The 15301-nt window shown below is 41.8% G+C and overlaps 8 non-coding genes across 8 annotated transcripts; all 8 read right to left on the bottom strand.

The window, feature by feature from the left end:
- Window positions 1-585: 585 nt before the first annotated feature.
- trnar-ccg (transfer RNA arginine (anticodon CCG)) lies at window positions 586-658 on the bottom strand. Its single transcript has one exon. It is a non-coding gene; the product is annotated as a tRNA-Arg (tRNA).
- A 521-nt stretch (window positions 659-1179) lies between these two features.
- trnar-ucg (transfer RNA arginine (anticodon UCG)) lies at window positions 1180-1252 on the bottom strand. Its single transcript has one exon. It is a non-coding gene; the product is annotated as a tRNA-Arg (tRNA).
- Window positions 1253-5308: 4056 nt separating this feature from the next.
- Window positions 5309-5381, bottom strand: trnar-ccg (transfer RNA arginine (anticodon CCG)). The gene has a single exon. It is a non-coding gene; the product is annotated as a tRNA-Arg (tRNA).
- Window positions 5382-5550: 169 nt separating this feature from the next.
- On the bottom strand, window positions 5551-5623 carry trnar-ucg (transfer RNA arginine (anticodon UCG)). Its single transcript has one exon. It is a non-coding gene; the product is annotated as a tRNA-Arg (tRNA).
- A 4673-nt stretch (window positions 5624-10296) lies between these two features.
- On the bottom strand, window positions 10297-10369 carry trnar-ccg (transfer RNA arginine (anticodon CCG)). The gene has a single exon. It is a non-coding gene; the product is annotated as a tRNA-Arg (tRNA).
- A 169-nt stretch (window positions 10370-10538) lies between these two features.
- trnar-ucg (transfer RNA arginine (anticodon UCG)) lies at window positions 10539-10611 on the bottom strand. Its single transcript has one exon. It is a non-coding gene; the product is annotated as a tRNA-Arg (tRNA).
- A 338-nt stretch (window positions 10612-10949) lies between these two features.
- Window positions 10950-11022, bottom strand: trnar-ucg (transfer RNA arginine (anticodon UCG)). Its single transcript has one exon. It is a non-coding gene; the product is annotated as a tRNA-Arg (tRNA).
- Window positions 11023-13181: 2159 nt separating this feature from the next.
- On the bottom strand, window positions 13182-13254 carry trnar-ucg (transfer RNA arginine (anticodon UCG)). Its single transcript has one exon. It is a non-coding gene; the product is annotated as a tRNA-Arg (tRNA).
- Between the last annotated feature and the right edge of the window lie 2047 nt (window positions 13255-15301).

Raw genomic sequence — 15301 nt, 5'->3', positions numbered from 1 at the left:
AGTATAATTACAAGAATTTCATAAGTGTCAAAGGCTTTTATTGACAATTACATTAAGTTTATGCAAAGACTCAATATTTGCAATGTTGACCCTACTTTTTCAAGACCTCTGCAATTCGTCTTGGCATGCTGTCAATCAACTTCTGGGCCACATCCTGACTGACGGCAGCCCATTCTTGAATAATCAATGCTTGAGTTTGTCAGAATTTGTGGGTTTTTGTTTGTCCACCCGCCTCTTGAGGATTGACCACAGGTTCTCAATGGGATTAAGGTCTGGGGAGTTTCCTGGCCATGGACCCAAAATTTCGATGTTTTGTTCCCCCAGCCACTTAGTTATCAATTTTGCCTTATGGCAATGCGCTCCATCATGCTGGAAAAGGCATTGTTCATCGCCAAACTGTTCTTGGATGGTTGCTCTCGGAGGATGTTTTTGTACCACTCTTTATTCATGGCTGTGTTCTTAGGCAAAATTATGAGTGAGCCCACTTCCTTGGCTGACATGCTAATTCTCACAGCTGTAGTGTCACTTTGAACTTATCATCCTGGAATTACTTGCGCAGCCAACTTAAATGTAGCCCCTCAAAGATGACCCAGATGGGACTTGAACCCACAATCCCCAGCTCCGGAGGCTGATGCCTTATCCATTAGGCCACTGGGCCTTTTTGCCAAATAACCCACAGGCATTCATAGACAGCCTGATGCAAGCTAAACTGACAGAGCATTGAGAAGCCTGCCAGCTCTTTGCCAATTCTCATGGCTATTGTGTAACTTTGTACTAATCATCCTGGAAATTCTTGTGCGGCAAACCTAAATGTAACCCCTCAAAGATGACCCCGGTGGGACTTGAACCCGCATTCCTCAGCTCCGCAAAACAAATAGTCACAAATGGTCATCAAGACCTGCAGTGCGAACGGAGCCCATTACACCTCTTCTCTGGTCATTCGATTCATAGAAAGCCTGATGCAATTTCTTGCTCAGCCAACTTAGAAGTAACCCTTTACAGATGACCCAGGTGGGACTTGAACCCGCATTCCTCAGCTCCATAAAACAAATAGTCACAAATGGTCATCAAGACCTGCAGTGCAAACGGAGCCCATTACACCTCTTCTCTGGTCATTCGATTCATAGAAAGCCTGATGCAATTTCTTGCTCAGCCAACTTAGAAGTAACCCTTCACAGACGACCCAGGTGGGACTTGAACCCACAATCCTCAGCTCCGAAGGCTGATGCCTTATCCATTAGGCCACTGGGCCCTTTTGCTAATCAACCAGAGGCATTCATAGACAGTCTGAGGCAAGCTAATGTAGCAAATTAGCTCAAAAGGGAACTGTATATAAATAATTACAATTAATTATGATTAATTAGAATTATTTATATCAGCTGCCATTATTAACTGTAGCAGAATTAAATTGCCATCAACTAATGTGTTCGTCCTGCAAACATTCAGTTTAAGTTCATATCAACTCTAAGAAAGGATATTTTGGTGGCCACAGAATAATACTTTCATACAGTATTAATGTATTAGAGCATGTAGCAAGGGTCAAAATCGTAAAGGGACATTAATTTGCCAGGCAGAATCAGAAACTCATGTAATTTGTGCACAAGAGGTTTATTAACTAAGCACTAACACAAACTAGTCTAACAAACATACAAACACTCACGCGTACATACAAAAGGGGGAGCTAAAGTGGATGGATGAAGCCATTAGAGAAACCAAAGAATGCAGTTATGGAAAATGAGTCAGAACCACCTGAGTTAAAAACCATCAGTGCCGTTTTACAACGGGGTCTACCGCTTATACTAAACCTCTGTTTCGTTTAGTTAAATGTACGATACTTGCATTGCCTTTGGTCGTTGAGCGAGTGTCCGGATGCAGTCTCGGATGAAAGTTCTGAGGGTTTGAAGGTTTGGTGGTGTTGGAGCTCTTCAAGTTGTTCCGGATTTGAAGGGTGATGAACTCCAAAAGAATGTTATTCTGGCTCGGTGGTGATTGGGAGAGTTTTCTCCCACATGAAGGTGATGAGAGAACTAAGAGAGACATCAGCTGAGATCCTAGGATCTTTGATGACTGGAAAGTCAAGGCGAAGCCTGGCTCAAACTTAAGGTACAGAAGACTTCTAGCTCACAGCCACATCTTCTCAGTATCTGCAAGAACCGCAGACTTAAGAGGCGGGTCACTGATGTGAGAGCTTTATCTGATACAGAGGTCACACCTCCGGGAGGTCACAGAGCCAATGGTGACTTTCACTTTTGGAGGAAAGTTTAAGACTCTTTGTCTTAGACCATGGTATTTTTCATATGTGATTCGATTGGGTGTTGATGCAAAAACTACTAAAGATTCTTAGAACACTAATATGTTGCATAAATATAAACATGTAATATACGCTCAATTAGATCATCCGAAGACGAACCGATAGAAACCAAACATGGTATAGTTAAGGTTACATGAACGAGAGGTTCTATCATAAGCATGCATAAAACAGTATACAATACGAAAGACAATATACAAGAACAGGAATAATATACACAATGACCTGAGGATATGTGATCGGAAGGTCAAAGAAAATCTGTCTATGAATTAATGAAAGAAGTCGTTTCCTATAGCAGTATGTGTTTGTTTTCGAGAGAATTGAGTAGGGGAGACTCTCTACATACTTTTAGGTCGTAAAGTTGATCTGATCTGGCTGAGGTGTCCTGGTTGCCATGGTAACCAGGGGCCTGGGGACCTTCACAGACATCCTGGCACCCAGTATGTTTATTGCGTGAGGGGTCTGTGATTATTTGTTAATCTAAGGAACCATTGATCTTTTTGTCAGATGTTAGCATGGTATACTGAAGTATAATTACAAGAATTTCATAAGTGTCAAAGGCTTTTATTGACAATTACATTAAGTTTATGCAAAGACTCAATATTTGCAATGTTGACCCTACTTTTTCAAGACCTCTGCAATTCGTCTTGGCATGCTGTCAATCAACTTCTGGGCCACATCCTGACTGACGGCAGCCCATTCTTGAATAATCAATGCTTGAGTTTGTCAGAATTTGTGGGTTTTTGTTTGTCCACCCGCCTCTTGAGGATTGACCACAGGTTCTCAATGGGATTAAGGTCTGGGGAGTTTCCTGGCCATGGACCCAAAATTTCGATGTTTTGTTCCCCCAGCCACTTAGTTATCAATTTTGCCTTATGGCAATGCGCTCCATCATGCTGGAAAAGGCATTGTTCATCGCCAAACTGTTCTTGGATGGTTGCTCTCGGAGGATGTTTTTGTACCACTCTTTATTCATGGCTGTGTTCTTAGGCAAAATTATGAGTGAGCCCACTTCCTTGGCTGACATGCTAATTCTCACAGCTGTAGTGTCACTTTGAACTTATCATCCTGGAATTACTTGCGCAGCCAACTTAAATGTAGCCCCTCAAAGATGACCCCGGTGGGACTTGAACCCGCATTCCTCAGCTCCGCAAAACAAATAGTCACAAATGGTCATCAAGACCTGCAGTGCAAACGGAGCCCATTACACCTCTGTTTCGTTTAGTTAAATGTACGATACTTGCATTGCCTTTGGTCGTTGAGCAGTGTCCGGATGCAGTCTCGGATGAAAGTTCTGAGGGTTTGAAGGTTTGGTGGTGTTGGAGCTCTTCAAGTTGTTCCGGATTTGAAGGGTGATGAACTCCAAAAGAATGTTATTCTGGCTCGGTGGTGATTGGGAGAGTTTTCTCCCACATGAAGGTGATGAGAGAACTAAGAGAGACATCAGCTGAGATCCTAGGATCTTTGATGACTGGAAAGTCAAGGCGAAGCCTGGCTCAAACTTAAGGTACAGAAGACTTCTAGCTCACAGCCACATCTTCTCAGTATCTGCAAGAACCGCAGACTTAAGAGGCGGGTCACTGATGTGAGAGCTTTATCTGATACAGAGGTCACACCTCCGGGAGGTCACAGAGCCAATGGTGACTTTCACTTTTGGAGGAAAGTTTAAGACTCTTTGTCTTAGACCATGGTATTTTTCATATGTGATTCGATTGGGTGTTGATGCAAAAACTACTAAAGATTCTTAGAACACTAATATGTTGCATAAATATAAACATGTAATATACGCTCAATTAGATCATCCGAAGACGAACCGATAGAAACCAAACATGGTATAGTTAAGGTTACATGAACGAGAGGTTCTATCATAAGCATGCATAAAACAGTATACAATACGAAAGACAATATACAAGAACAGGAATAATATACACAATGACCTGAGGATATGTGATCGGAAGGTCAAAGAAAATCTGTCTATGAATTAATGAAAGAAGTCGTTTCCTATAGCAGTATGTGTTTGTTTTCGAGAGAATTGAGTAGGGGAGACTCTCTACATACTTTTAGGTCGTAAAGTTGATCTGATCTGGCTGAGGTGTCCTGGTTGCCATGGTAACCAGGGGCCTGGGGACCTTCACAGACATCCTGGCACCCAGTATGTTTATTGCGTGAGGGGTCTGTGATTATTTGTTAATCTAAGGAACCATTGATCTTTTTGTCAGATGTTAGCATGGTATACTGAAGTATAATTACAAGAATTTCATAAGTGTCAAAGGCTTTTATTGACAATTACATTAAGTTTATGCAAAGACTCAATATTTGCAATGTTGACCCTACTTTTTCAAGACCTCTGCAATTCGTCTTGGCATGCTGTCAATCAACTTCTGGGCCACATCCTGACTGACGGCAGCCCATTCTTGAATAATCAATGCTTGAGTTTGTCAGAATTTGTGGGTTTTTGTTTGTCCACCCGCCTCTTGAGGATTGACCACAGGTTCTCAATGGGATTAAGGTCTGGGGAGTTTCCTGGCCATGGACCCAAAATTTCGATGTTTTGTTCCCCCAGCCACTTAGTTATCAATTTTGCCTTATGGCAATGCGCTCCATCATGCTGGAAAAGGCATTGTTCATCGCCAAACTGTTCTTGGATGGTTGCTCTCGGAGGATGTTTTTGTACCACTCTTTATTCATGGCTGTGTTCTTAGGCAAAATTATGAGTGAGCCCACTTCCTTGGCTGACATGCTAATTCTCACAGCTGTAGTGTCACTTTGAACTTATCATCCTGGAATTACTTGCGCAGCCAACTTAAATGTAGCCCCTCAAAGATGACCCCGGTGGGACTTGAACCCGCATTCCTCAGCTCCGCAAAACAAATAGTCACAAATGGTCATCAAGACCTGCAGTGCAAACGGAGCCCATTACACCTCTTCTCTGGTCATTCGATTCATAGAAAGCCTGATGCAATTTCTTGCTCAGCCAACTTAGAAGTAACCCTTCACAGACGACCCAGGTGGGACTTGAACCCACAATCCCCAGCTCCGGAGGCTGATGCCTTATCCATTAGGCCACTGGGCCTTTTTGCCAAATAACCCACAGGCATTCATACACAGCCTGATGCAAGCTAAACTGACAGAGCAATCAGAAACTTGCCAGCTCTTTGCTAATTCTCATGGCTATTGTGTAACTTTGTACTAATCATCCTGGAAATTCTTGCGAGGCAAACCTAAATGTAACCCCTCAAAGATGACCCAGATGGGACTCGAACCCACAATCCTCAGCTCCGAAGGCTGATGCCTTATCCATTAGGCCACTGGGCCCTTTTGCTAATCAACCAGAGGCATTCATAGACAGTCTGAGGCAAGCTAATGTAGCAAATTAGCTCAAAAGGGAACTGTATATAAATAATTACAATTAATTATGATTAATTAGAATTATTTATATCAGCTGCCATTATTAACTGTAGCAGAATTAAATTGCCATCAACTAATGTGTTCGTCCTGCAAACATTCAGTTTAAGTTCATATCAACTCTAAGAAAGGATATTTTGGTGGCCACAGAATAATACTTTCATACAGTATTAATGTATTAGAGCATGTAGCAAGGGTCAAAATCGTAAAGGGACATTAATTTGCCAGGCAGAATCAGAAACTCATGTAATTTGTGCACAAGAGGTTTATTAACTAAGCACTAACACAAACTAGTCTAACAAACATACAAACACTCACGCGTACATACAAAAGGGGGAGCTAAAGTGGATGGATGAAGCCATTAGAGAAACCAAAGAATGCAGTTATGGAAAATGAGTCAGAACCACCTGAGTTAAAAACCATCAGTGCCGTTTTACAACGGGGTCTACCGCTTATACTAAACCTCTGTTTCGTTTAGTTAAATGTACGATACTTGCATTGCCTTTGGTCGTTGAACGAGTGTCCGGATGCAGTCTCGGATGAAAGTTCTGAGGGTTTGAAGGTTTGGTGGTGTTGGAGCTCTTCAAGTTGTTCCGGATTTGAAGGGTGATGAACTCCAAAAGAATGTTATTCTGGCTCGGTGGTGATTGGGAGAGTTTTCTCCCACATGAAGGTGATGAGAGAACTAAGAGAGACATCAGCTGAGATCCTAGGATCTTTGATGACTGGAAAGTCAAGGCCGAAGCCTGGCTCAAACTTAAGGTACAGAAGACTTCTAGCTCACAGCCACATCTTCTCAGTATCTGCAAGAACCGCAGACTTAAGAGGCGGGTCACTGATGTGAGAGCTTTATCTGATACAGAGGTCACACCTCCGGGAGGTCACAGAGCCAATGGTGACTTTCACTTTTGGAGGAAAGTTTAAGACTCTTTGTCTTAGACCATGGTATTTTTCATATGTGATTCGATTGGGTGTTGATGCAAAAACTACTAAAGATTCTTAGAACACTAATATGTTGCATAAATATAAACATGTAATATACGCTCAATTAGATCATCCGAAGACGAACCGATAGAAACCAAACATGGTATAGTTAAGGTTACATGAACGAGAGGTTCTATCATAAGCATGCATAAAACAGTATACAATACGAAAGACAATATACAAGAACAGGAATAATATACACAATGACCTGAGGATATGTGATCGGAAGGTCAAAGAAAATCTGTCTATGAATTAATGAAAGAAGTCGTTTCCTATAGCAGTATGTGTTTGTTTTCGAGAGAATTGAGTAGGGGAGACTCTCTCTACATACTTTTAGGTCGTAAAGTTGATCTGATCTGGCTGAGGTGTCCTGGTTGCCATGGTAACCAGGGGCCTGGGGACCTTCACAGACATCCTGGCACCCAGTATGTTTATTGCGTGAGGGGTCTGTGATTATTTGTTAATCTAAGGAACCATTGATCTTTTTGTCAGATGTTAGCATGGTATACTGAAGTATAATTACAAGAATTTCATAAGTGTCAAAGGCTTTTATTGACAATTACATTAAGTTTATGCAAAGACTCAATATTGTAGCCCCTCAAAGATGACCCGGTGGGACTTGAACCCGCATTCCTCAGCTCCATAAAACAAATAGTCACAAATGGTCATCAAGACCTGCAGTGCGAACGGAGCCCATTACACCTCTTCTCTGGTCATTCGATTCATAGAAAGCCTGATGCAATTTCTTGCTCAGCCAACTTAGAAGTAACCCTTTACAGATGACCCAGGTGGGACTTGAACCCGCATTCCTCAGCTCCGCAAAACAAATAGTCACAAATGGTCATCAAGACCTGCAGTGCAAACGGAGCCCATTACACCTCTTCTCTGGTCATTCGATTCATAGAAAGCCTGATGCAATTTCTTGCTCAGCCAACTTAGAAGTAACCCTTCACAGACGACCCAGGTGGGACTTGAACCCGCATTCCTCAGCTCCAAGGCTGATGCCTTATCCATTAGGCCACTGGGCCTTTTGCTGAGCAACCATTCATAGACAGCCTGATGCAAGCTAAACTGACAGAGCAATCAGAAACTTGCCAGCTCTTTGCTAATTCTCATGGCTATTGTGTAACTTTGTACTAATCATCCTGGAAATTCTTGAGGCAAACCTAAATGTAACCCCTCAAAGATGACCCGGTGGGACTTGAACCCGCATTCCTCAGCTCCAAGGCTGATGCCTTATCCATTAGGCCACTGGGCCTTTTGCCAAATAACCCACAGGCATTCATAGACAGTCTGAGGCAAGCTAATGTAGCAAATTAGCTCAAAGGAACTGTATATAAATAATTACAATTAATTATGATTAATTAGAATTATTTATATCAGCTGCCATTATTAACTGTAGCAGAATTAAATTGCCATCAACTAATGTGTTCGTCCTGCAAACATTCAGTTTAAGTTCATATCAACTCTAAGAAAGGATATTTTGGTGGCCACAGAATAATACTTTCATACAGTATTAATGTATTAGAGCATGTAGCAAGGGTCAAAATCGTAAAGGGACATTAATTTGCCAGGCAGAATCAGAAACTCATGTAATTTGTGCACAAGAGGTTTATTAACTAAGCACTAACACAAACTAGTCTAACAAACATACAAACACTCACGCGTACATACAAAAGGGGGAGCTAAAGTGGATGGATGAAGCCATTAGAGAAACCAAAGAATGCAGTTATGGAAAATGAGTCAGAACCACCTGAGTTAAAACCATCAGTGCCGCTTTTACAACGGGTCTACCGCTTATACTAAACCTCTGTTTCGTTTAGTTAAATGTACGATACTTGCATTGCCTTTGGTCGTTGAGCAGTGTCCGGATGCAGTCTCGGATGAAAGTTCTGAGGGTTTGAAGGTTTGGTGGTGTTGGAGCTCTTCAAGTTGTTCCGGATTTGAAGGGTGATGAACTCCAAAAGAATGTTATTCTGGCTCGGTGGTGATTGGGAGAGTTTTCTCCCACATGAAGGTGATGAGAGAACTAAGAGAGACATCAGCTGAGATCCTAGGATCTTTGATGACTGGAAAGTCAAGGCGAAGCCTGGCTCAAACTTAAGGTACAGAAGACTTCTAGCTCACAGCCACATCTTCTCAGTATCTGCAAGAACCGCAGACTTAAGAGGCGGGTCACTGATGTGAGAGCTTTATCTGATACAGAGGTCACACCTCCGGGAGGTCACAGAGCCAATGGTGACTTTCACTTTTGGAGGAAAGTTTAAGACTCTTTGTCTTAGACCATGGTATTTTTCATATGTGATTCGATTGGGTGTTGATGCAAAAACTACTAAAGATTCTTAGAACACTAATATGTTGCATAAATATAAACATGTAATATACGCTCAATTAGATCATCCGAAGACGAACCGATAGAAACCAAACATGGTATAGTTAAGGTTACATGAGCGAGAGGTTCTATCATAAGCATGCATAAAACAGTATACAATACGAAAGACAATATACAAGAACAGGAATAATATACACAATGACCTGAGGATATGTGATCGGAAGGTCAAAGAAAATCTGTCTATGAATTAATGAAAGAAGTCGTTTCCTATAGCAGTATGTGTTTGTTTTCGAGAGAATTGAGTAGGGGAGACTCTCTACATACTTTTAGGTCGTAAAGTTGATCTGATCTGGCTGAGGTGTCCTGGTTGCCATGGTAACCAGGGGCCTGGGGACCTTCACAGACATCCTGGCACCCAGTATGTTTATTGCGTGAGGGGTCTGTGATTATTTGTTAATCTAAGGAACCATTGATCTTTTTGTCAGATGTTAGCATGGTATACTGAAGTATAATTACAAGAATTTCATAAGTGTCAAAGGCTTTTATTGACAATTACATTAAGTTTATGCAAAGACTCAATATTTGCAATGTTGACCCTACTTTTTCAAGACCTCTGCAATTCGTCTTGGCATGCTGTCAATCAACTTCTGGGCCACATCCTGACTGACGGCAGCCCATTCTTGAATAATCAATGCTTGGAGTTTGTCAGAATTTGTGGGTTTTTGTTTGTCCACCCGCCTCTTGAGGATTGACCACAGGTTCTCAATGGGATTAAGGTCTGGGGAGTTTCCTGGCCATGGACCCAAAATTTCGATGTTTTGTTCCCCCAGCCACTTAGTTATCAATTTTGCCTTATGGCAATGCGCTCCATCATGCTGGAAAAGGCATTGTTCATCGCCAAACTGTTCTTGGATGGTTGCTCTCGGAGGATGTTTTTGTACCACTCTTTATTCATGGCTGTGTTCTTAGGCAAAATTATGAGTGAGCCCACTTCCTTGGCTGACATGCTAATTCTCACAGCTGTAGTGTCACTTTGAACTTATCATCCTGGAATTACTTGCGCAGCCAACTTAAATGTAGCCCCTCAAAGATGACCCCGGTGGGACTTGAACCCGCATTCCTCAGCTCCGCAAAACAAATAGTCACAAATGGTCATCAAGACCTGCAGTGCAAACGGAGCCCATTACACCTCTTCTCTGGTCATTCGATTCATAGAAAGCCTGATGCAATTTCTTGCTCAGCCAACTTAGAAGTAACCCTTCACAGACGACCCAGGTGGGACTTGAACCCACAATCCCCAGCTCCGGAGGCTGATGCCTTATCCATTAGGCCACTGGGCCTTTTTGCCAAATAACCCACAGGCATTCATACACAGCCTGATGCAAGCTAAACTGACAGAGCAATCAGAAACTTGCCAGCTCTTTGCTAATTCTCATGGCTATTGTGTAACTTTGTACTAATCATCCTGGAAATTCTTGCGAGGCAAACCTAAATGTAACCCCTCAAAGATGACCCAGATGGGACTCGAACCCACAATCCTCAGCTCCGAAGGCTGATGCCTTATCCATTAGGCCACTGGGCCCTTTTGCTGAGCAACCATTCATAGACAGCCTGATGCAAGCTAAACTGACAGAGCATTAAGGAGCTTGCTAGCTCTTTGCCAATTCTCGTGGCTATTGTGTAACTTTGTACTAATCATCCTGGAAATTCTTGTGCGGCAAACCTAAATGTAACCCCTCAAAGATGACCCAGATGGGACTCGAACCCACAATCCTCAGCTCCATAAAACAAATAGTCACAAATGGTCATCAAGACCTGCAGTGCAAACGGAGCCCATTACACCTCTTCTCTGGTCATTCGATTCATAGAAAGCCTGATGCAATTTCTTGCTCAGCCAACTTAGAAGTAACCCTTTACAGATGACCCAGATGGGACTCGAACCCACAATCCTCAGCTCCGAAGGCTGATGCCTTATCCATTAGGCCACTGGGCCCTTTTGCTGAGCAACCATTCATAGACAGTCTGAGGCAAGCTAATGTAGCAAATTAGCTCAAAAGGGAACTGTATATAAATAATTACAATTAATTATGATTAATTAGAATTATTTATATCAGCTGCCATTATTAACTGTAGCAGAATTAAATTGCCATCAACTAATGTGTTCGTCCTGCAAACATTCAGTTTAAGTTCATATCAACTCTAAGAAAGGATATTTTGGTGGCCACAGAATAATACTTTCATACAGTATTAATGTATTAGAGCATGTAGCAAGGGTCAAAATCGTAAAGGGACATTAATTTGCCAGGCAGAATCAGAAACTCATGTAATTTGTGCACAAGAGGTTTATTAACTAAGCACTAACACAAACTAGTCTAACAAACATACAAACACTCACGCGTACATACAAAAGGGGGAGCTAAAGTGGATGGATGAAGCCATTAGAGAAACCAAAGAATGCAGTTATGGAAAATGAGTCAGAACCACCTGAGTTAAAACCATCAGTGCCGCTTTTACAACGGGTTCACCGCTTATACTAAACCTCTGTTTCGTTTAGTTAAATGTACGATACTTGCATTGCCTTTGGTCGTTGAACGAGTGTCCGGATGCAGTCTCGGATGAAAGTTCTGAGGGTTTGAAGGTTTGGTGGTGTTGGAGCTCTTCAAGTTGTTCCGGATTTGAAGGGTGATGAACTCCAAAAGAATGTTATTCTGGCTCGGTGGTGATTGGGAGAGTTTTCTCCCACATGAAGGTGATGAGAGAACTAAGAGAGACATCAGCTGAGATCCTAGGATCTTTGATGACTGGAAAGTCAAGGCCAAGCCTGGCTCAAACTTAAGGTACAGAAGACTTCTAGCTCACAGCCACATCTTCTCAGTATCTGCAAGAACCGCAGACTTAAGAGGCGGGTCACTGATGTGAGAGCTTTATCTGATACAGAGGTCACACCTCCGGGAGGTCACAGAGCCAATGGTGACTTTCACTTTTGGAGGAAAGTTTAAGACTCTTTGTCTTAGACCATGGTATTTTTCATATGTGATTCGATTGGGTGTTGATGCAAAAACTACTAAAGATTCTTAGAACACTAATATGTTGCATAAATATAAACATGTAATATCGCTCAATTAGATCATCCGAAGACGAACCGATAGAAACCAAACATGGTATAGTTAAGGTTACATGAACGAGAGGTTCTATCATAAGCATGCATAAAACAGTATACAATACGAAAGACAATATACAAGAACAGGAATAATATACACAATGACCTGAGGATATGTGATCGGAAGGTCAAAGAAAATCTGTCTATGAATTAATGAAAGAAGTCGTTTCCTATAGCAGTATGTGTTTGTTTTCGAGAGAATTGAGTAGGGGAGACTCTCTACATACTTTTAGGTCGTAAAGTTGATCTGATCTGGCTGAGGTGTCCTGGTTGCCATGGTAACCAGGGGCCTGAGACCTTCACAGACATCCTGGCACCCAGTATGTTTATTGCGTGAGGGGTCTGTGATTATTTGTTAATCTAAGGAACCATTGATCTTTTTGTCAGATGTTAGCATGGTATACTGAAGTATAATTACAAGAATTTCATAAGTGTCAAAGGCTTTTATTGACAATTACATTAAGTTTATGCAAAGACTCAATATTTGCAATGTTGACCCTACTTTTTCAAGACCTCTGCAATTCGTCTTGGCATGCTGTCAATCAACTTCTGGGCCACATCCTGACTGACGGCAGCCCATTCTTGAATAATCAATGCTTGAGTTTGTCAGAATTTGTGGGTTTTTGTTTGTCCACCCGCCTCTTGAGGATTGACCACAGGTTCTCAATGGGATTAAGGTCTGGGGAGTTTCCTGGCCATGGACCCAAAATTTCGATGTTTTGTTCCCCCAGCCACTTAGTTATCAATTTTGCCTTATGGCAATGCGCTCCATCATGCTGGAAAAGGCATTGTTCATCGCCAAACTGTTCTTGGATGGTTGCTCTCGGAGGATGTTTTTGTACCACTCTTTATTCATGGCTGTGTTCTTAGGCAAAATTATGAGTGAGCCCACTTCCTTGGCTGACATGCTAATTCTCACAGCTGTAGTGTCACTTTGAACTTATCATCCTGGAATTACTTGCGCAGCCAACTTAAATGTAGCCCCTCAAAGATGACCCCGGTGGGACTTGAACCCGCATTCCTCAGCTCCGAAGGCTGATGCCTTATCCATTAGGCCACTGGGCCCTTTTGCTGAGCAACCATTCATAGACAGTCTGAGGCAAGCTAATGTAGCAAATTAGCTCAAAAGGGAACTGTATATAAATAATTACAATTAATTATGATTAATTAGAATTATTTATATCAGCTGCCATTATTAACTGTAGCAGAATTAAATTGCCATCAACTAATGTGTTCGTCCTGCAAACATTCAGTTTAAGTTCATATCAACTCTAAGAAAGGATATTTTGGTGGCCACAGAATAATACTTTCATACAGTATTAATGTATTAGAGCATGTAGCAAGGGTCAAAATCGTAAAGGGACATTAATTTGCCAGGCAGAATCAGAAACTCATGTAATTTGTGCACAAGAGGTTTATTAACTAAGCACTAACACAAACTAGTCTAACAAACATACAAACACTCACGCGTACATACAAAAGGGGGAGCTAAAGTGGATGGATGAAGCCATTAGAGAAACCAAAGAATGCAGTTATGGAAAATGAGTCAGAACCACCTGAGTTAAAAACCATCAGTGCCGTTTTACAACGGGGTCTACCGCTTATACTAAACCTCTGTTTCGTTTAGTTAAATGTACGATACTTGCATTGCCTTTGGTCGTTGAACGAGTGTCCGGATGCAGTCTCGGATGAAAGTTCTGAGGGTTTGAAGGTTTGGTGGTGTTGGAGCTCTTCAAGTTGTTCCGGATTTGAAGGGTGATGAACTCCAAAAGAATGTTATTCTGGCTCGGTGGTGATTGGGAGAGTTTTCTCCCACATGAAGGTGATGAGAGAACTAAGAGAGACATCAGCTGAGATCCTAGGATCTTTGATGACTGGAAAGTCAAGGCCAAGCCTGGCTCAAACTTAAGGTACAGAAGACTTCTAGCTCACAGCCACATCTTCTCAGTATCTGCAAGAACCGCAGACTTAAGAGGCGGGTCACTGATGTGAGAGCTTTATCTGATACAGAGGTCACACCTCCGGGAGGTCACAGAGCCAATGGTGACTTTCACTTTTGGAGGGAAAGTTTAAGACTCTTTGTCTTAGACCATGGTATTTTTCATATGTGATTCGATTGGGTGTTGATGCAAAAACTACTAAAGATTCTTAGAACACTAATATGTTGCATAAATATAAACATGTAATATACGCTCAATTAGATCATCCGAAGACGAACCGATAGAAACCAAACATGGTATAGTTAAGGTTACATGAGCGAGAGGTTCTATCATAAGCATGCATAAAACAGTATACAATACGAAAGACAATATACAAGAACAGGAATAATATACACAATGACCTGAGGATATGTGATCGGAAGGTCAAAGAAAATCTGTCTATGAATTAATGAAAGAAGTCGTTTCCTATAGCAGTATGTGTTTGTTTTCGAGAGAATTGAGTAGGGGAGACTCTCTCTACATACTTTTAGGTCGTAAAGTTGATCTGATCTGGCTGAGGTGTCCTGGTTGCCATGGTAACCAGGGGCCTGGGGACCTTCACAGACATCCTGGCACCCAGTATGTTTATTGCGTGAGGGGTCTGTGATTATTTGTTAATCTAAGGAACCATTGATCTTTTTGTCAGATGTTAGCATGGTATACTGAAGTATAATTACAAGAATTTCATAAGTGTCAAAGGCTTTTATTGACAATTACATTAAGTTTATGCAAAGACTCAATATTTGCAATGTTGACCCTACTTTTTCAAGACCTCTGCAATTCGTCTTGGCATGCTGTCAATCAACTTCTGGGCCACATCCTGACTGACGGCAGCCCATTCTTGAATAATCAATGCTTGGAGTTTGTCAGAATTTGTGGGTTTTTGTTTGTCCACCCGCCTCTTGAGGATTGACCACAGGTTCTCAATGGGATTAAGGTCTGGGGAGTTTCCTGGCCATGGACCCAAAATTTCGATGTTTTGTTCCCCCAGCCACTTAGTTATCAATTTTGCCTTATGGCAATGCGCTCCATCATGCTGGAAAAGGCATTGTTCATCGCCAAACTGTTCTTGGATGGTTGCTCTCGGAGGATGTTTTTGTACCACTCTTTATTCATGGCTGTGTTCTTAGGCA

Source organism: Onychostoma macrolepis, unplaced genomic scaffold, assembly GCF_012432095.1.
Source record: "Onychostoma macrolepis isolate SWU-2019 unplaced genomic scaffold, ASM1243209v1 Scaffold84, whole genome shotgun sequence".
Classification (NCBI taxonomy): Eukaryota; Metazoa; Chordata; class Actinopteri; order Cypriniformes; family Cyprinidae; genus Onychostoma; species Onychostoma macrolepis.
Note: the sequence above shows the minus strand (reverse complement) of the source record. Positions and strands in the feature narration are given on the sequence as shown.